The following is a 15,197-nucleotide window of genomic DNA, read 5'->3' as shown; positions in this document are numbered from 1 at the left end:
ATACATCTGGATGGATATTGTGGATTACTTTCTTACTGGTTGTGGTATTACAATGATGGAGCCACAGAAGACGGTGTAAAGGTTTGATCTATGACTATTTATGTTGCGGAATTTTCGGTAAAAAAATTGAAAAACTGCGGTGTTTCTTTAAAACTAAACAAAACCTAAAGCGCATAATAAACGCAAATACACGCAGCGGAAAAGCCTGCAATACATAAATATGCAGTCTACCTAGCAGAAAAAAAAGTAAAACGAGCAACTGAGCTTAATTATCCGGTCAAAAGCAAAAAATGGCAATTATTTACAAATATTACTGAAGATTTTCAAAGAAGATGAAATAAATGTTCCAGAAACCTTCAAAGACAGAAATTTCATAAAAAAGTACATGCTTACTGTATAAATTATTTATAAAAGCTGATCAGTGGTTCAATTATTAAAACATAAAAGTTCTTTATCGTAGAAATTTTATGTATTAACAAAAACATAAAAAGACGATCTTGTAACATAGAAAACTATTACAAATTTTAGTTTAATTTTACAACATTATCATTAAATGCAATATTGAATGTAAATAGCTAGCGATTTGTTATAGAAATAAAGTTTTAAATAAATATTGATTCGTGAAAGTTTTATTTCAACTTTGATAATTTTTAAAGTAAAGGTAGTTCGATCATACATTTACATGGTGACATTGTCAAAAAATGATGAATTTCAAAAAAATGTAATAGCTAAAATTTGAATTGAATAAAATTCTTGAAATCTTTGTTGTACGTGTATTTTTCTGTCATTAGGACATCCCTCCCCTTCTCCTCCCCCCAATAAATTCGTAAACTAAATGTTCTTAGAATTTATCTTTAGATAAATGTGGCCCACTTGGACGAAGTTTCAGAGACAAAACTACAACGAAAAATTTTTTGTTGTTGTTTAACAGTATTTGATAGGTAAAATATTTTTTATAAAACAAATTTAACACTTTTTTGGAATGCGTATTTTTCAGTCAGTTGGTCTTTCGAATATACCTTCAACTACCGTACTCCTTAAACTTTGAAACTTCACCATTTCTTTAGCAATGCATCAACGATTGTAGCACATACAAGATGAGATCAAAAACCAAACACTTCACAAAAGGTGAACAACTTTTTAAAGGGCTGAAATTTTTTGGTGGATTAACTTTCTTTATTGCAATAATCGCTTATTCATAACATATGTTTTTAAATTTTTAAAACATGCCTAAACATTTTCAAAAGACTGCATGTCTGACTTTTTACATTATAAATGTTCTTTTGTCATTTACAGATGTATGGATATGATAAATCGCTGGTTAAATACTGTAAACGAAACTCATTGGATGCGGGCTATTGTTCAATGTATGGATTATGGAACGACTAAATCTGTGGAATTTGGATACATCTGGATGGATATTGTGGATTACTTTCTTACTGGTTGTGGTATTACAATGATGGAGCCACAGAAGACGGTGTAAAGGTTTGATCTATGACTATATATGTTGCGGAATTTTCGGTAAAAAAATCGAAAAACTGCGGTGTTTCTTTAAAACTCAACGAAACCTAAAGCGCATAATAAACGCAAATACACGTAGCGGAAAAGCCTGCAATGCATAAATATGCAGTCTACCAACCAGAAAAAAAATTAAAACGAGCAACTGAGCTTAATTATCCGGTAAAAAGCAAAAAATGGCAATTATGTACAAATATTACTGAAGATTTTCAAAGAAGATGAAATAGTTGTTCCAGAAACCTTCAAAGACAGAAATTTCATAAAAAAGTACATGCTTACTGTATAAATTAATTATAAAAGCTGATCAGTGGTTCAATTATTAAAATATAAAAGTTCTTTATCGTAGAAATTTTATGTATTAACAAAAACATAAAAAGACGATCTTGTAACATAAAAAACTATTACAAATTTTAGTTTAATTTTACAACATTATCATTAAATGCAATATTGAATGTAAATAGCTAGCGATTTGTTATAGAAATAAAGTTTTAAATAAGTATTGATTCGTGAAAGTTTTATTTCAACTTTGATAATTTTTAAAGTAAAGGTAGTTCGATCATACATTTACATAGTGACATTGTCGAAAAATGAGGAATTTCAAAAAAATGTTATAGCTAAAATTTGAATTGAATAAAATTCTTGAAATCTTTGTTGTACGTGTATTTTTCTGTCATTAGGACATCCCTCCCCTTCCCTCCCCCCAATAAATTCGTAAACTAAATGTTCTTAGAATTTATCTTTAGATAACTATGGACCACTTGGACGAAGTTTCAGAGGATAAACTGCTACAATAAATTTATTTATTGATGATATTTTCAAAATGTAATAGCTAAACTTTGAACTCAATAAAATTCTAAAATCTTTGTTGTACGTGTATTATTCTGTCATTAGGACATCCCTCCCCCTCCCCTCCCCCAAAATAATTCGTTAACTAAATGTTCTCAGAATTTTTCTTTAGATAAATGTGGCCCACTTGGACGAAGTTTCAGAGACAAAACTACAACGAAAAATTTTTTGTTGGTTGATTAACAGTATTTGATAGGTAAAATATTTTTTATAAAACAAATTTAACAATTTTTTGGAATGCGTATTTTTCAGTCAGTTGGTCTTTCGAATATATCTTCAACTACCGTACTCCTTAAACTTTGAAATTTCACCATTTCTTTAGCAATGCATCAACGATTGTAGCACATACAAGATGAGATCAAAAAACCAAGCACTTCACAAAAGGTGAAATACTTTTTAAAAGGCTGAAATTTTTTGGTGGATTAACTTTCTTTATTGCAATAATCCCTTATTCATAACATCCTTTCTTAAATTTTTAAAACATGTCTAAACATGTTTAAAGACTGCATGTCTGACTTTTTACATTATACATGTTGCTTTTCTCATTTACAGATGTATGGATATGATAAATCGCTGGTTAAATACTGTAAACGAAGCTCATTGGATGCGGGCTATTGTTCAATGTATGGATTATGGAACGACTAAATCTGTGGAATTTGGATACATATGGATGGATATTGTGGATTACTTTCTTACTGGTTGTGGTATTACAATAATGGAGCCACAGAAGACGGTGTAAAGGTTTGATCTATGACTATTTATGTTGCGGAATTTTCGGTAAAAAAATTGAAAAACTGAGGTGTTTCTTTAAAACTAAACGAAACCTAAAGCGCATAATAAACGCAAATACACGCAGCGGAAAAGCCTGCAATGCATAAATATGCAGTCTACCAAGCAGAAAAAAAAGTAAAACGAGCAACTGAGCTTAATTATCCGGTAAAAAGCAAAAAATGGCAATTATTTACAAATATTACTGAAGATTTTCAAAGAAGATGAAATAGTTGTTCCAGAAACCTTCAAAGACAGAAATTTCATAAAAAAGTACATGCTTACTGTATATACTAATTATAAAAGCTGATCAGTGGTTCAATTATGAAAATATAAAAGTTCTTTATCGTAGAAGTTTTATGTATTAACAAAAACATAAAAAAACGATCTTGTAACATAGAAAACTATTACAAATTTTAGTTTAATTTTACAACATTATCATTAAATGCAATATTGAATGTAAATAGCTAGCGATTTGTTATAGAAATAAAGTTTTTAATAAATATTGATTCGTGAAAGTTTTATTTCAACTTTGATAATTTTAAAGTAAAGGTAATTCGATCATACATTTACATAGTGACATTGTCAAAAAATGAGGAATTTCAAAAAAATGTAATAGCTAAAATTTGAATTGAATAAAATTCTTGAAATCTTTGTTGTACGTGTATTTTTCTGTCATTAGGACATCCCTCCCCTTCCCTCCCCCCAATAAATTCGTAAACTAAATGTTCTTAGAATTTATCTTTAGATAACTATGGACCACTTGGACGAAGTTTCAGAGGATAAACTGCTACAATAAATTTATTTATTGATGATATTTTCGAAATGTAATAGCTAAAATTTGAATTCAATAAAGTTCTAAAATCTTTGTTGTACGTGTATTATTCGGTCATTAGGACATCCCTCTCCCTCCCCTTCCCCTAATAAATTCGTAAAATAAATGCTCTCAGAATTTTTCTTTAGATAACTATGGACCACTTGGACGAAGTTTCAGAGGATAAACGGCTACAATAAATTTATTTATTGATGATATTTTCAAAATGTAATAGCTAAAATTTGAACTCAATAAAATTCTAAAATCTTTGTTGTACGTGTATTATTCTGTCATTAGGACATCCCTCTCCTCCCCTTCCCCCAATAACTTCGTTAACTAAATGTTCTCAGAATTTTTCTTTAGATAAATGTGGCCCACTTGGGCCACATTTATAATTCTGTAATTCTATAATTCTATAATTCGAAACAACTATAATTCACGCATTTTCACAAATTTTCACAATTTTTCACAAAAAGACTATAATTCACGAATTTTCACAAATTTTCACAATTTTTCATACAAAGACTATAATTCACACATTTTCACAAATTTTCACAATTATTCACAAAAAGACTATAATTCACATTTTCACAAATTTTCACAATTTTTCAAAAGACTATAATTCACGCATTTTCTCAAATTTTCACAATTTTTCACAAAAAGACTATAATTTACGCATTTTCACAAATTTTTACAATTTTTCACAAAAAGATTATAATTCACGCATTTTCACAAATTTTCACAATTTTTCACAAAAAGACTATAATTCACTTATTTTCAAAAATTTTCACAATTTTTATCAAAAAGACTATAATTCACGCATTTTCACAAAATTTCACAATTTTTCACAAAAAGACTATAATTCACGCAATTTCAAAAATTTTCATAATTTTTCACAAAAAGACTATAATTCACGCATTTTCACAAATTTTCACTACTTTTCACAAAAAGACTATAATTCAAACATTTTCACAAATGTTCACAATTTTTCACAAAAAGACTATAATTCACGCACTTTCACAAATTTTCACAATTTTTCATACCAAGACTATAATTCACACATTTTCCAAAATTTTCACAATTTTTCATACAAAGACTATAATTCACACATTATCACAAATTTTCACAATTTTTCACTAAAAGACTATAATTCAAGCATTTTCACAAATTTTCACACTTTTTCATACAAAGACTATTATTACGCATTTTCGCAAATTTTCACAATTTTGCATACAAAGACTATCATTCACGCATTTTCACAAATTTTCACAATTTTTCACAAAAAGACTATAATTCACGCATTTTCACGAATTTTCAGAATTTTTCATACAATGACTATAATTCACACATTATCACAAATTTTCACAATTTTCACAAAAACACTATAATTCACGCATTTTCGCAAATTTTCACAATTTTTCATACAAAAACTATAATTCAGAAATGTTCACAAATTTTCGCAATTTTTCACAAAAAGACAATCATTCACGCATTTTCACAAATTTTCACAATTTTTCACAAAAAGGCTATAATTCAAGCATTTTCACAAATTTTCAAAATTTTTGATACAAAGATATAATTCACGCATTTTCACAAATTTTCACAATTTTTCATACAAAGACTATAATTCACGCATTTTCACAAATTTTAACAACTTTTCACAAAAAGACTATAATTCTCGCATTTTCACAAATTTTAACAATTATTCACAAAAAGCCTATAATACAAGCATTTTCACAAATTTTCACAATTTTTCATACAAAGACTATAATTCCCGAATTTTCGCAAATTTTCACAATTTTTCGTAGAAAGACTATAATTCATGCATTTTCATAAATTTTCACAATTTTTCAATGAAAGACTATAATTCACGCACTTTCACAAATTTTCACAATTTTTCATACAAAGACTATAATTCACGCATTTTCAAAAATTTTCACAGTTTTCACAAAAAGACTATAATTCATGCATTTTTAAAAATTTTCACAATTTTCACAAAAAGTATATAATTCACGCAATTTCACAAATTTTCACAATTTTTCATACAAAGACTATAATTCACACATCACAAATTTTCACAATTTTTCACTAAAAGACTATAATTCAAGCATTTTCACAAATTTTCACACTTTTTCATACAAAGACTATTATTCACGCATTTTCGCAAATTTTCACAATTTTGCATAAAAAGACTATCATTCACTCATTTTCACAAATTTTCACAAATTTTTACAAAAATACTATAATTCATGCATTTTCGGAAATTTTCACAAATTTTCACATATTTTCACAATTTTTCACAAAAAGACTATCATTCACGCATTTTCACAAATTTTCACAATTTTTCACAAAAAGACTATAATTCACGCATTTTCACAAATTTTCAGATTTTTTCATACAATGACTATAATTCACACATTATCACAAATTTTCACAATTTTCACAAAAGACTATAATTCACGCATTTTTGCAAATTTTCACAATTTTTCATACAAAAACTATAATTCAGAAATTTTCACAAATTTTCAAATTTTCACAAAGACTATAATTCACTTATTTTCACAAATTTTCACAATTTTTCACAAAAAGACTATAATTCGTTTTCATAAATTTTCAAAATTTTTCATAAAGATAATTCACGCATTTTCGCAAATTTTCAAAATTTTTCATACAAAGACTATAATTCACTGATTTTCACAAATTTTAACAACTTTTCACAAAAAGACTATAATTCACGCATTTTCACAAATTTTTACAATTTTTCACAAAAAGACTATAATTCAAGCATTTTCACAAATTTTCACAATTTTTCATACAAAGACTATAATTCACGCATTTTCACAAATTTTCACAATTTTTCATATAAAGACTATAATTCTGCATTTTTCAAAATTTTCACAATTTTTCAATAAAGACTATAATTCACGCATTTTCACAAATTTTCACAATTTTTTCATACAAAGACTATAATTCATTAATATTTTCAAAATTTCAATTTTTCACAAAGACTATAATTCACGCACTTTCACAAATTTTCACAATTTTTCATACAAAGACTATAATTCACACATTTTCAAAAATTTTCAATTTTTCAAAAAAAAAATATAATTCATGCATTTTTAAAAATTTTCACAATTTTCACAAAAAAACTATAATTCACGCATTTTCACAAATTTTCACAATTTTTCACAAAAAGACTATAATTTACGCATTTTCACAAATTTTCACAATTTTTCACAAAGACTATAATTCATCTTATTTTCAAATTTCTACAATTTTTCACAAAAGACTATAATTCACGCATTTTCACAAATTTTCACAATTTTTCATAAAAGACTATAATTCACGCATTTTCAAAATTTTCACAATTTTCACAAAAAGACTATAATTCACGATTTTCACAAATTTTCACAATTTTTCACAAAGACTATAATTCACATTTTCACAAATTTTCACAATTTTTCACAAAAGACTATAATTCACGCATTTTCACAAATTTTCACTTTTTCACAAAAGACTATAATTCACGCATTTTCACAAATTTTCACAATTTTTCACAAAAAGACTATAATTCACGCATTTTCACAAATTTTCACAATTTTTCACAAAAAGACTATAATTCACGCATTTTCACAATTTTCACAATTTTTCACAAAGACTATAATTCACGCATTTTCACAAATTTTCACAATTTTCACAAAAGACTATAATTCACGCATTTTCACAAATTTTCACAATTTTTCACAAAAGACTATAATTCACGATTTTCACAAATTTTCACATTTTTACAAAAGACTATAATTCACGCATTTTCACAATTTTTTCAATTTTATACAAGACTATAATTCACCGTTTTTCAAAATTTTTTCACAATTTTATCAAAAAGACTATAATTCACGCATTTTCACAAATTCACAATTTTTCACAAAGACTATAATTCACGCATTTTCAAAATTTTCACAATTTTTCACAAAAGACTATAATTCACGCATTTTCACAATTTTCACATTTTTTCATAAAAAGACTATAATTCATGCATTTTCACAAATTTTCACAATTTTTCATAAAAGACTATAATTCACGCATTTTCACAAATTTTCACAATTTTTCATAAAAGACTATAATTCACGCATTTTCACAAATTTTCACAATTTTTCATAAAAAGACTATAATTCACGCATTTTCACAAATTTTCACAATTTTTCATAAAAAGACTATAATTCACATTCACAAATTTTTTCACAATTTTCAAAAAAAGACTATAATTCACGCATTTTCACAAATTTTCACAATTTTTCATACAAAAACTATAATTCAGAAATTTTCACAAATTTTCGCAATTTTTCACAAAAAGATAATCATTCACGCATTTTCACAAATTTTCACAATTTTCACAAAAAGACTATAATTCAAGCATTTCACAAATTTTCAAATTTTTCATAAAGATAATAATTCACGCATTTTCAAATTTTCACAATTTTTCATACAAAGACTATAATTCACGCATTTTCACAATTTTAACAACTTTTTCACAAAGACTATAATTTCGCATTTTCACAAATTTTACAATTATTCACAAAGACTATAATTCAAGCATTTTCACAATTTTCAATTTTTCATAAAAGACTATAATCACTGATTTTGCAAATTTTCACAATTTTTCGTAGAAAGACTATAATTCATGCATTTTCATAAAATTTCACAATTTTTCAATGAAAGACTATAATTTACGCATTTTCACAAATTCTTACAATTTTTCACAAAAAGATTATAATTCACGCATTTTCACAAATTTTCACAATTTTTCACAAAAAGACTATAATTCACGCTTTTTCACAAATTTTCACAATTTTTTATGCAAAGACTATTATTACCTTATTTTCAAAAATTTTCACAATTTTTATCAAAAAGACTATAATTCACGCATTTTCACAAAACTTCACAATTTTTCACAAAAAGACTATAATTCACGCAATTTCAAAAATTTTCACAATTTTTCACAAAGACTATAATTCACGCATTTTCACAAATTTTCACAATTTTTCATAAAAAGACTATAATTCATGCATTTTCACAAATTTTCACAATTTTTCATAAAAGACTATAATTCACACATTTTCACAAATTTTCACAATTTTTCACAAAAAGACTATAATTCATGCTTTTCACAAATTTTCACAATTTTTATCAAAAAGACTCTAATTCTCGCATTTTCACAAATTTTCACAATTTTTCATACAAAGACTATATATCACGCATTTTGACAAATTTTCACAATTTTCACAAAAAGACTATAATTCACGCATTTTTGCAAATTTTCACAATTTTTCATACAAAAACTATAATTCAGAAATTTTCACAAATTTTCGCAATTTTTCACAAAAAGACAATCATTCATGCATTTTCACAAATTTTAACAATTTTTCACAAAAAGGCTATAATTCAAGCATTTTCACAAATTTTCAAAATTTTTGATACAAAGATAATAATTCACGCATTTTCGCAAATTTTCACAATTTTTCATACAAAGACTATAATTCACGCATTTTCACAAATTTTAACAACTTTTCACAAAAAGACCATAATTCTTGCATTTTCACAAATTTTTACAATTATTCACAAAAAGCCTATAATACAAGCATTTTCACAAATTTTCACAATTTTTCATACAAAGACTATAATTCCCGAATTTTCACAATTTTTTCACAATTTTCGTAAAAGACTATAATTCATGCATTTTCATAAATTTTCACAATTCAATCAGAAAGACTTAATTCACGCATTTTCACAAATTTTCACAATTTTTCATACAAAGACTATAACACCATTTTCAAAATTTTCAATTTTTCAAAAAACTATAATTCACGCATTTTAACAATTTTTCACAATTTTTCACAAAAAGACTATAATTCACGCATTTTCACAAATTTTCACAATTTTTCACAAAAAGACTATAATTCACGCATTTTCACAATTTTTGACAATTTTTCACAAAAGACTATAATTCACGCATTTTCACAAATTTTCACAATTTTTCACAAAAGACTATAATTCACGCATTTTCACAAATTTTCACAATTTTTTATACAAAGACTATAATTCACTTATTTTAAAAATTTTCACAATTTTTATCAAAAAGACTATAATTCTCGCATTTTCACAAATTTTCACAATTTTTCACAAAAGACTATAATTCACGAATTTTCACAAATTTTCACAATTTTTCGCAGAAAGACTATAATTCATGCATTTTCATAAATTTTCACAATTTTTCACAAAAAGACTATAATTCAAACATTTTCACAAATTTTCACAATTTTTCACAAAAGACTATAATTCACGCATTTTCACAAATTTTCACAATTTTTCACAAAAAGACTATAATTCACGCATTTTCACAAATTTTACAATTTTTCACAAAAAGACTATAATTCACGCATTTTCAAAAATTTTTACAATTTTTCACAAAAAGTCTATAATTCACGCATTTTGAAAAATTTTCACAATTATTTACAAAAAACTATAATTTACGCATTTTCAAAAGTTTTCACAATATTTCAAAAAAAGACTATAATTCACGCATTTTCACAACTTTTCACAATTTTTCACAAAAAGACTATAATTCACGCATTTTCACAAATTTTCACAATTTTTCACAAAAGACTATAATTCACGCATTTTCACAATTTTCACAATTTTTCACAAAAAGACTATAATTCACGCATTTTCACAAATTTTCACAATTTTTCACAAAAGACTATAATTCACGCATTTTCACAATTTTCACAATTTTTCATAAAAGACTATAATTCACATTTTCAAAAATTTTCACAATTTTTCACAAAGACTATAATTCACGCATTTTCACAAATTTTTCACAATTTTTCACAAAAAGACTATAATTCACGCATTTTCACAAATTTTCACAATTTTTCACAAAAGACTATAATTCACGCATTTTCACAAATTTTCACAATTTTCATACAAAGACTATAATTCACGCATTTTCACAAATTTTCACAATTTTTCACAAAAAGACTATAATTCACGCATTTTCACAAATTTTCACAATTTTTCATACAAAGACTATAATTCACGCATTTTCACAATTTCACAATTTTCACAAAAGACTATAATTCACGCATTTTCACAAATTTTCACAATTTTTCTCAAAAAGACTATAATTCAAATTTTCACAATTTTACAATTTTTCACAAAAAGACTATAATTCACGCATTTTCAAAATTTCACAATTTTTCACAAAAGACTATAATTCACGCATTTTCACAATTTTCACAATTTTTACAAAAAGACTATAATTCACGCATTTTCAAAATTTTCACAATTTTCATACAAAGACTATAATTCACGCATTTTCACAATTTTCACAATTTTCACAAAAGACTATAATCACGCATTTTCACAAATTTTCACAATTTTTCACAAAAAGACTATAATTCACGCATTTTCACAAATTTTCACATTTTCACAAAAGACTATAATTCACGCATTTTCACAAATTTTCACAATTTTTCACAAAAAGACTATAATTCACACATTTTCACAAATTTTCACAATTTTTATACAAAAGACTATAATTCACGCATTTTCACAAATTTTCACAATTTTTCACAAAAAGACTATAATTCACGCATTTTCAAAAATTTTCACAATTTTTCATACAAAGACTATAATTCACACATTATCACAAATTTTCACAATTTTCCACAAAAAGACTATAATTTACGCAATTTGAAAAATTTTCACAATTTTTCACAAAAAGAGTATCATTCACGCATTTTCGCAAATTTTCACAATTTTTCATAGAAAGACTATAATATAATTCACTCATTTTCACAAATTTTCACAACTTTTTACAAAAGACTATAATTCATGCATTTTCGGAAATTTTCACAAATTTTCACATATTTTCACAATTTTTCACAAAAAGACTATAATTCACGCATTTTCACAAATTTTCACAATTTTTCACAAAAGACTATAATTCACGCATTTTCACAAATTTTCAAAATTTTTCACAAAGACTATAATTCACGCATTTTCACAAATTTTCACAATTTTCACAAAAGACTATAATCTGCATTTTCACAAATTTTCAAAATTTTTCATACAAAGACTATAATTCACGCATTTTCACAAATTTTCACAATTTTTCATACAAAGACTATAATTCACGCATTTTCAAATTTTCACAATTTTTCACAAAGACTATAATTCACGCATTTTCACAAATTTTACAATTTTTCACAAAAAGACTATAATTCACGCATTTTCACAAATTTTCACAATTTTTCATACAAAGACTATAATTCACGCATTTTCACAAATTTTCACAATTTTTCACAAAAAGACTATAATTCACGCATTTTCACAAATTTTCACAATTTTTCATAAAAGACTATAATTCACGCATTTTCAAAATTTTCACAATTTTTCATACAAAGACTATAATTCACACATTTTCACAAATTTTCACAATTTTTCACAAAAGACTATAATTCACGCATTTTCACAAATTTCACAATTTTTCATACAAAGACTATAATCACGCATTTTCACAATTTTCACAATTTTCATACAAAGACTATAATTCACGCATTTTCACAATTTTCACAATTTTTCACAAAAAGACTATAATTCACGCATTTTCAACAAATTTTCACAATTTTTCATACAAAGACTATAATTCACATTTTCACAAATTTTCACATTTTCACAAAAGACTATAATTCACGCATTTTCACAAATTTTCACAATTTTCATACAAAGACTATAATTCATTAATTTTCACAATTCACAATTTTTCACAAAAAGACTATAATTACGCATTTTCAAAAATTTTCACAATTTTCATCAAAAAGACTATAATTCTCGAATTTTCACAATTTTTCATACAAGACTATAATTCACGCACTTTGACAAATTTTCTCAATTTTTCATACAAAGACTATCATTCACGCATTTTCACAAATTTTCACAATTTTTCACAAAAAGGCTATAATTCACGCATTTTCACAAATTTTCACAATTTTTCACAAAAAGACTATAATTCACGCATTTTCACAAATTTTCACAATTTTTCATAAAAGACTATAATTCACGCATTTTCACAAATTTTCACAATTTTTCATACAAAGACTATAATTCACATTTTCACAAATTTCACAATTTTCACAAAAGACTATAATCACGCATTTTCACAAATTTTCACAATTTTTCATACAAAAGACTATAATTCACATTTTCACAAATTTTTCATAATTTTTCACAAAGACTATAATTCACGCATTTTCAAAATTTTCACAATTTTTCATAAAAGACTATAATTCAAGCATTTTACAATTTTCATTATTAATTTTACAAAAAGACTATAATTCACGCATTTTCACAAATTTTCACAATTTTTCATACAAAGACTATAATTCACGCATTTTCACAAATTTTCACAATTTTCACAAAAGACTATAATTCACGCATTTTCACAAATTTTCACAATTTTTCACAAAAGACTATAATTCACACATTTTCAAAATTTTTTCACAAAAAGACTATAATTCACGCATTTTCACAAATTTTCACAATTTTTCACAAAAAGACTATAATTCACGCATTTTCACAACTTTTCACAATTTTTCATACAAAGACTATAATTCACGCATTTTCACAAATTTCACAATTTTTCACAAAAAGACTATAATTCACGCATTTTCACAAATTTCACAATTTTTCACAAAAGACTATAATTCACGCATTTTCACAAATTTTCACAATTTTTCACAAAAGACTATAATTCACGCATTTTCACAAATTTTCACAATTTTTCATACAAAGACTATAATTCACACATTTTCACAAATTTTCACAATTTTTCATACAAAGACTATAATTCACATTTTCACAAATTTCACAATTTCACTCAAAAGACTATAATTCACGCATTTTCACAATTTTTCACATTTTTCATACAAAGACTACACGCATTTTCGCAAATTTTCACAATTTTGCATACAAAGACTATCATTCACGCATTTTCACAAATGTTCACAAATTTTCGCAATTTTTCACAAAAAGACTACAATTCAAGCATTTTCAAAAATTTTCACAATTATTCATAAAAAGACTACAATTCAAGCATTTACACAAATTTTCACAATTTTTTACAAAAATACTATAATTCACGCATTTTCACAAATTTTCCCAATTTTTCATACAAAGACTATAATTTACGCATTTTCACAAATTTTTACAATTTTTCACAAAAGACTATAATTCACGCATTTTCACAAATTTTCACAATTTTTCACAAAAAGACTATAATTCACGCATTTTCACAAATTTTCACAATTTTTCACAAAAAGACTATTATTCACGCATTTTCACAAATTTTAACAATTTTTCATACAAAGACTATAATTCACACATTTTCGCAAATTTTCACAATTTTTCATAGAAGAGTATAATTCACACATTTTCACAAATTTTCACAATTTTTCACAAAAAGACTATAATTCACGCATTTTCACAAATTTTCACAATTTTTCACAAAAGACTATAATTCACACATTTTCACAAATTTTCACAATTTTTTACAAAAAGACTATAATTCACGCATTTTCACAAATTTTCACAATTTTTCACAAAAGACTATAATTCACGCATTTTCACAAATTTTGACAATTTTTCATAAAAGACTATAATTCACACATTTACACAAATTTTGACAAATTTTCGCAAAAAGACTATAATTCACGCATTTTCACAAATTTTGACAATTTTTCATAAAAAGACTATAATTCACGCATTTTCACAAATTTTCACAATTTTTAACAAAAAGACTATAATTCACGCATTTTCACAAATTTTTACAATTTTTCATAAAAAGACTATAATTCACGCATTTTGTAAATTTTCACAATTTTTTACAAAAACGTTATAATTCACGCATCTTCACAAATTTTCACAATTTTTCACAAGAAGACTATAATTCACGCATTTTCACAAATTTTCACAATTTTACAAAAGACTATAATTCACACATTTTCACAAATTTTCCAATTTTTCATACAAAGACTATAATTCACGCATTTTCACAATTTTTACAATTTTTCACAAAAGACTATAATTCACGCATTTTCACAAATTTTCACAATTTTTCACAAAAAGACTATAATTCACGCATTTTCACAAATTTTCACAATTTTTCACAAAAGACTATAATTCACGCATTTTC

This window comes from Xenia sp. Carnegie-2017, unplaced genomic scaffold (assembly GCF_021976095.1).
Source record: "Xenia sp. Carnegie-2017 unplaced genomic scaffold, XeniaSp_v1 HiC_scaffold_22, whole genome shotgun sequence".
NCBI lineage: Eukaryota > Metazoa > Cnidaria > Anthozoa > Malacalcyonacea > Xeniidae > Xenia > Xenia sp. Carnegie-2017.
The sequence above is the reverse complement of the archived record's forward strand: the minus strand, read 5'-3'. Positions refer to the sequence as shown.